The sequence below is a fragment of the Dasypus novemcinctus genome, chromosome 21, assembly GCF_030445035.2.
Source record: "Dasypus novemcinctus isolate mDasNov1 chromosome 21, mDasNov1.1.hap2, whole genome shotgun sequence".
Lineage (NCBI taxonomy): Eukaryota > Metazoa > Chordata > Mammalia > Cingulata > Dasypodidae > Dasypus > Dasypus novemcinctus.
The window spans coordinates 49777507-49783811 of NC_080693.1; positions in this window are offsets into that span (position 1 = coordinate 49777507).

Below are 6305 nucleotides of genomic sequence, written 5' to 3' on the forward strand. Positions count from 1 at the left end.
CAACTGCCATGTCAGGAGGACACTCAGGCAGCCACAGAGAGGTCCACGTGGTGGGGAACTAAGGTCCAATGGCCAATGAGAAGTTGAGGCTCCCTACAACCCCCCCAGGTGATCTTGGAGGTGGCTCCTCCCCAAGTCGAGTCTTCAGAGGACTAAATCCCCCGCTGACAACTTGAATGCAAGCTTATCCGGGAACCTGAGCCAGAACCACCCAGCCAAGGCCACATTATGACTTCCATGGGCCCAAGGCACTTTAGCCTTCATGGGCCGCTTTTCCATTAAACAAAAAATAAAACATCTAAGTATATGTTTCACTTACTTGAGAAGGAAATTGCACTGAAAAAAATATTGTGGGCCTTAGGCACTGTGCCTCCAGGACCTAATGGAAAAATCGACCCTGCATGCAGCTAAGTCACTCCTGGATTCCTGACCCGCAGAAACTGGGGGCTAATAATCTGTTGTTTTAAGTTGCTAAGATACGGGGTAATTTGTTATGCAGCAATAGATAACTAATATGGTGCTGTTTTGATCCTTCTTGGACATGATTTTTTAAAACATATTTTATTGAAGAAGTTGTGAACTTATAAAACAATCATGCACGATGTGCAGAATTCCCATACAATACCCCTCCACCAACACATTACATTATTGGGGAACATTTGTTACAGATTATGAGACCCATCAGACTAAAACCAGTAACCATGGTCTATAGCGATTGTATTTGATTTTTTTTTTTTTTTTTGGTGGTACCAGTGATTGAACCTAGGACCTTGTACAGATTGAGGCAGGTGCTCAACGTCTGAGCTACATCTGCTCCCTGAACGTGATTTTGATTCATGTATGTACATGTTTCTATTTTAAGGAATTGCTGGATAAAAAGTAGGAATAAGTTCAGCTTTACTTCCAGAGGGTTTTCCAAAATGTTTGAACCAATTGACTTTCCTTCCAGCACTGTAAGAAAGTTCCAGATGCACTATACCCTCATCATTTTTTAAATACTTCCCACCTTTTTCATTTCAGATCAATTCTGATGGACATAACCCCTAATTTTAATGAATGAATTTCAGAAAGGGAGGCAGTACCATCACTTGGTTATGAAAGGGCAGAGTAGGCTAGAGATGGGAGAAAGGATTAGAGTGGGAAAAGAATATTGGGTGCTCTGGAAATCTAGAAACAAGATTGAAGACTGGAAAACTCAGCTTCAGAGCTTAATTTGTAATCCCAACATGTGACATTTACGGAGCACTCACTTGCTCCAAGCACCATACTCTGAGCTTTGCATGGGTTATCTCATTTGATTTTCAGAACAGCCCAATGATGTAGGTGCTATTATCATCATCTTCATACCAGTGAGGAAACCAAGTCACAAATAAAGTCAAAGGATCAAGATCATCCAGCCAGTAAAGAGTAGGACCAGAACTCAAACTCCAGAACACATTTGCAACCACTACGCTTATATAACCTGGTATACAGTAAACTTCTAATATATGATTCTTGAATGAATGTCTCACAGCAGAAGCTGAGCAACAAACGGTCAGAGAAGTCTTAGCAAAAAAGTAGTTATCGAGTTTTAAAAAACCAGGTCTAAAATGGAGACTGTTCTAGAATCATTTGCCAGTTGAAGAAAGGTCTTCTTATGATAAGGCTCCACATATCTGTACCTTTTACAAATATCCAGACTGTCTCCCATCAGGGGCCACGGGGCTGACTCAGGACTCCAGCCACGTCTTCCAGCATCAAAGCTGGTGATTTCATTCTTCACGTACTTGAGCGCCCTTAGTCAAGATTTAGAATATGAGCAAGTCTCAGCCTTCAGAGTAGGATGGAAGTGCCTAGCAGGAAAATGTAACACACTTTAGGAGGAATCAGAGACTTCCTGCCAACAGTGACTTGGTAAGATAGGTCAGGTAGAGGAGTTAGCCAGGGAAGTTCCTAGAGGCAATAGCATGAGTGAATGCCAAGAAGTCAAGGAGAAAGCTGGCCTTCAGCTTCTCTACAGTCACTGGATCATTGTGAGCCTAAAATGAAAGAACTCGTTAAGGGGATTTATCCATTGCAAATGTTGTATTAGCAAGGGGCATAAATATGTAGGGCTCAAACTTTGACTACAGAAACAACTTCTCTAAATTCTAATTAAGCAGAAATACTTCACTTCAACCTATAAGCACTTTAGGGGTCATTAATAAAAAATACTATCATAACTAAAATCATCATCATCATCATCATCATCATCATAGCAGATTCTATTCCCTATGAATACATTATAGCATGGTGGTTAAAAACCTGAACTCTAGGGACAAAGTACATGGTATGTGAAGTCAGTTTTACCATTTACTAGCTTTCTGTCTTTGTGCAAGTCATTTAACCCCTATGTGCCTCAGTTTCCTTCTCAACCAAATGGGAATAATAATGATACATCTCATAGTGTCATAATAACATTAGTTATAGCATTAATTGAATAGATGTCAAGTGCTTATGTCAATGCTTGGTACCAGATATATTATTAGGAAGTATTGTTATCCATCCTAAAGTTAATTCTAAAGCATAGCTGAGATTAGGAATCTTTGAGTGTGTCCCTGTGACATATAAAACAACAGAATCTACAAGAAAATCGGTTTAAATAGGACATTCATAGAAAACTAGCATTTTAACTTATGAGTAAAATTGAAAACAGTTCCAGAAAATGGACTGGTGTAGAAATTTGTTTTAGGCCATATCTGCCAAGAACCCACCCCCTCCAAATTAGATATGTGTATACATATCTGTTTTTTATTTTCTCAGTCACAATTTGTGCTCAACATATCCACATCCAGTTTCGCATATCCCAAAATAACCCTGATGCTATCAAACAATCTGACAGAGGTCTGGTTACCATTTGCATGGTGCTTTGAGGTGATTATATCATTTTCCCTTGTATCAACTCATTGGCTCTTTCCAGAAGCTCTTTGAAACTGTATCTTAATTTTTAAATGAGGAAACTGAGCTTTGGACAGGTTAAATGGTTTGCTCATGATCAAACAGCTTATAAGTGACAGAAAGAAAACTTATACCTGATCCAACAGTTCTGGCTACAAATCTTTCTTCTTTTCATTCCATCTTGCTGCTGCCTCACTAACTTGGTCAATAAAGATTCCTATAGAATGCCCCACTTGGGGTTTTGTGTCCTTTTGCCATGCAGTTAATGACATTTCAACAAGTCTTGAAACTGGTTATATCTACAGCTATATTTTTAATTGTTCTTTCTGTTTGGATGCAGACATTTTAAAAGGTTATAGTGGGGAATTAAGATTTGCATCAACATCTGAGGAAAGCATATGGTTTAAATCATGTAGAAGTAACATGATGTTGCAATGTACATTTTTCACTTTCCACCTTTTGTTGCTTTTGTGTATTTTTAATGGCAGAAGCTTAGATTAGGATTGCACTTGAGAGATGGTCTTGGTCAGTGGTTGCTGAATGCATGTCAGAGCACTGGCTATATCAGACTCACCTGGGAGCTTTCTAGAGATGAAGATTCCCAGGTGCTGACTCCAGAGATGCTGCTTCCATAGGTTCAAAGTAAGACCCAGGATATGTATTAAAACAACAACAACATATCCCAGGACATACAAATTAACAAGCACAATATGATACTATTTTATTACTCAGTTGAATTATAAAAAGTAGAAGATTGATAAATATAGTATTGGTAACGGTGGAGAATCAGGTAATATGGCCATATTTTAATAAAATTTAAATGTGTATGCTCCTTATTTCAGTTATTCCATTTCTGGAAGTATATCTGAAAGATATAACTGTAACACAACTATGAGAATATTTATTTCTGCATTGCTGGTATTTGCAACAAATAAAACAACCAACCTTTTGAATAAATTAGGATACTATATAGCTAATAAAATGAATCAGGTAGATTAATGTGTAATAATATTAATTTGGAAGGTATCTATAATACATACATGAAAAAGTAATTTCTAAAATAATATGATACGGTGGTCCTCATAAAATAAATTGGAAGTTTATTTGGATGTGCTTAAACAAAGAAAAATTAGAAAACACATGGTAAATTGTTTGTTTTTTTAAAGATTTATTTTATTTATTTACCTCCCTCCCTTTGTCTGTTCTCTGTGTCTATTTGCTGCATGTTCTTCTTTGTCTGCTTCTGCTGTTGTCAGCAGCATGGGAATCTGTGTTTCTTTTTGTTGCGTCATATTGTTGTGTCAGCTCTCCGTGTGTGCGGTGCCATTCCTGGGCAGGCTGCTTTTTCTTTTGTGCTGGGTGGCTCTCCTTGCTGGGTGCACTCCTTGCGCGTGGGGCTCCCCTACGCGGGGGACACCCCTGCATGGCACAGCACTCCTTACGTGCATCAGCATTGCACATGGGCCAGCTCCACACAGGTCAAGGAGGCCCAGGGTTTGAACTGCGGAATTCTCATGTGGTAGACGGACGCCCTAACCACTGGGCCAAGTCTGCTTCCCTGATGGTGAATTGTTAAGATTGTTTACATCATAGGGGTATTACTTCAAGGAAAGGGAGACAATTTTTCTTTAGGTACTTCTATACTGTTTGGATTATTATAACAATAAACAATTTTAAAAGATGTGGTGGATTGAATCATGGACCCCAATTTATACCTGTTCTTCCTTGATCCACCTTCTTGTGGGAGTGATCCACTGTAAGTAATATCTTTTTTTTTTTAAAAGATTTATTTATTTATTTCTCTCCCCTCCCCCGGTTGTCAGTCCTCTGTGTCTATTTGCTGCATCTTCTTTATCCACTTCTGTTGTTGTCAGTGGCATGGAAATCTGTGTTTCTTTTTTTGTTGCGTCATCTTGTTGTATCAGCTCGCCATGTGGATGGCGCCATTCTTAGGCAGGCTGCACTTTCTTTCGTGCTGGGCGCTCTCCTTATGGGGCACACTCCTTGTGCATGGGGCTCCCCTACGCGGGGGACACCCCTGTGTGGCACGGCACTCCTTGCGCGCATCAGCACTGTGCATGGGCCAACTCCACACGGGTCAAGGAGGCCCGGGATTTGAACCACAGACTTCCCATGTGGTAGACGGACACCCTAACCACTGGGCCAAGTTCGCTTCCCAGTAATATCTCTTGAAGATGTTAATTTCAGTTAAGGTTTGGCCCAAATGAATGAGGATGGGCCTTAACTAGGATTACTAGAGTCCTTTATAAAGAGAAGAAATTCAGACATAGAGAAAGCCACAGGGAGCAGCCAGGAACTGAAAGTGGGAAGTCAGCCAGGGAATCTTGAAGAGAAAGGAGAGACCATCGCCAAGGGTGGGGAGCACCAAGTAATCCCAAGGATTGCCAGCTTGCCAGAATGCTACTGACCTGAGAGGATGCAAGTCTTTCAGCCTCTGAAACCATGAGACAAATTCCCTTTGTTTAAGCCATCATGTGTTACTTATCATAGCAGCTGGGAGAACTAAGACGAAAGAATACAGAAATGAGAGGGAAAAGCAAAGGGTACTTGGAGACATTAAAAATAAAAACAGAGAAGTGGATGTGCCTCAAGCAATTGGGCTCCCATCTACCATATGGGAGGTCCCAGGTTCAGCTCCTAGGACTTTGGCAAGCTGCTGGCCCACAGGGAGAGCCAGCACAACAAGATGACACAATGAAAAAGAGACACAGAGAAAGGAAAATGAGAGCCACAACAACCAGGAAGCTGAGATGCCTCAAGCAATTGAGTGTCTCTCCCATTTGGGAAGGTCATGGGATCAGTTTCCAGTTCTTCCTCAATAGCAGACAAGAAGAAAAGACAAGCAGACACAAAAGAACACGCAGTGAATGGACAGAGAGCAGACAGCACAAGTGGCAAGGGTGGGGGAATGAATAAATTTTTTTAAACAAATAAATCCTGATATAAATAAATAAATATTTTATAAGTAATGCTTATAGGCAGTAAGGGAATTGAGAATTGACTCAGGCAAGCTCCCCTCTGAGAATGGGATCTCCTCCATTCACTCATTCACTCATCTGCTCACGTTCCTAATATTTATTGAGGACATTCAATATACCTCAAGTACATCTTGGTATTGGTAATTCAAACAGCAAAAAGGCATATTGATGAACTTCAATTTTAAAAAGCTAAAATTTTGTTTTTAAAAAGTCATGTTTCAAAATTAAATTAAGATGAGGCTGGCTAAGGTAGTTGAGACACAAACCTTCTGCAAAAGCAAAAGAAACCTCTAGGGTCAGTTTCCCAATCTGTGTGCTAACCAGCTGTATTTGGATTCCAGCACCTCTGATATCAAGATAGAGTGGGAATAAAATGCTGATGGTAATTTG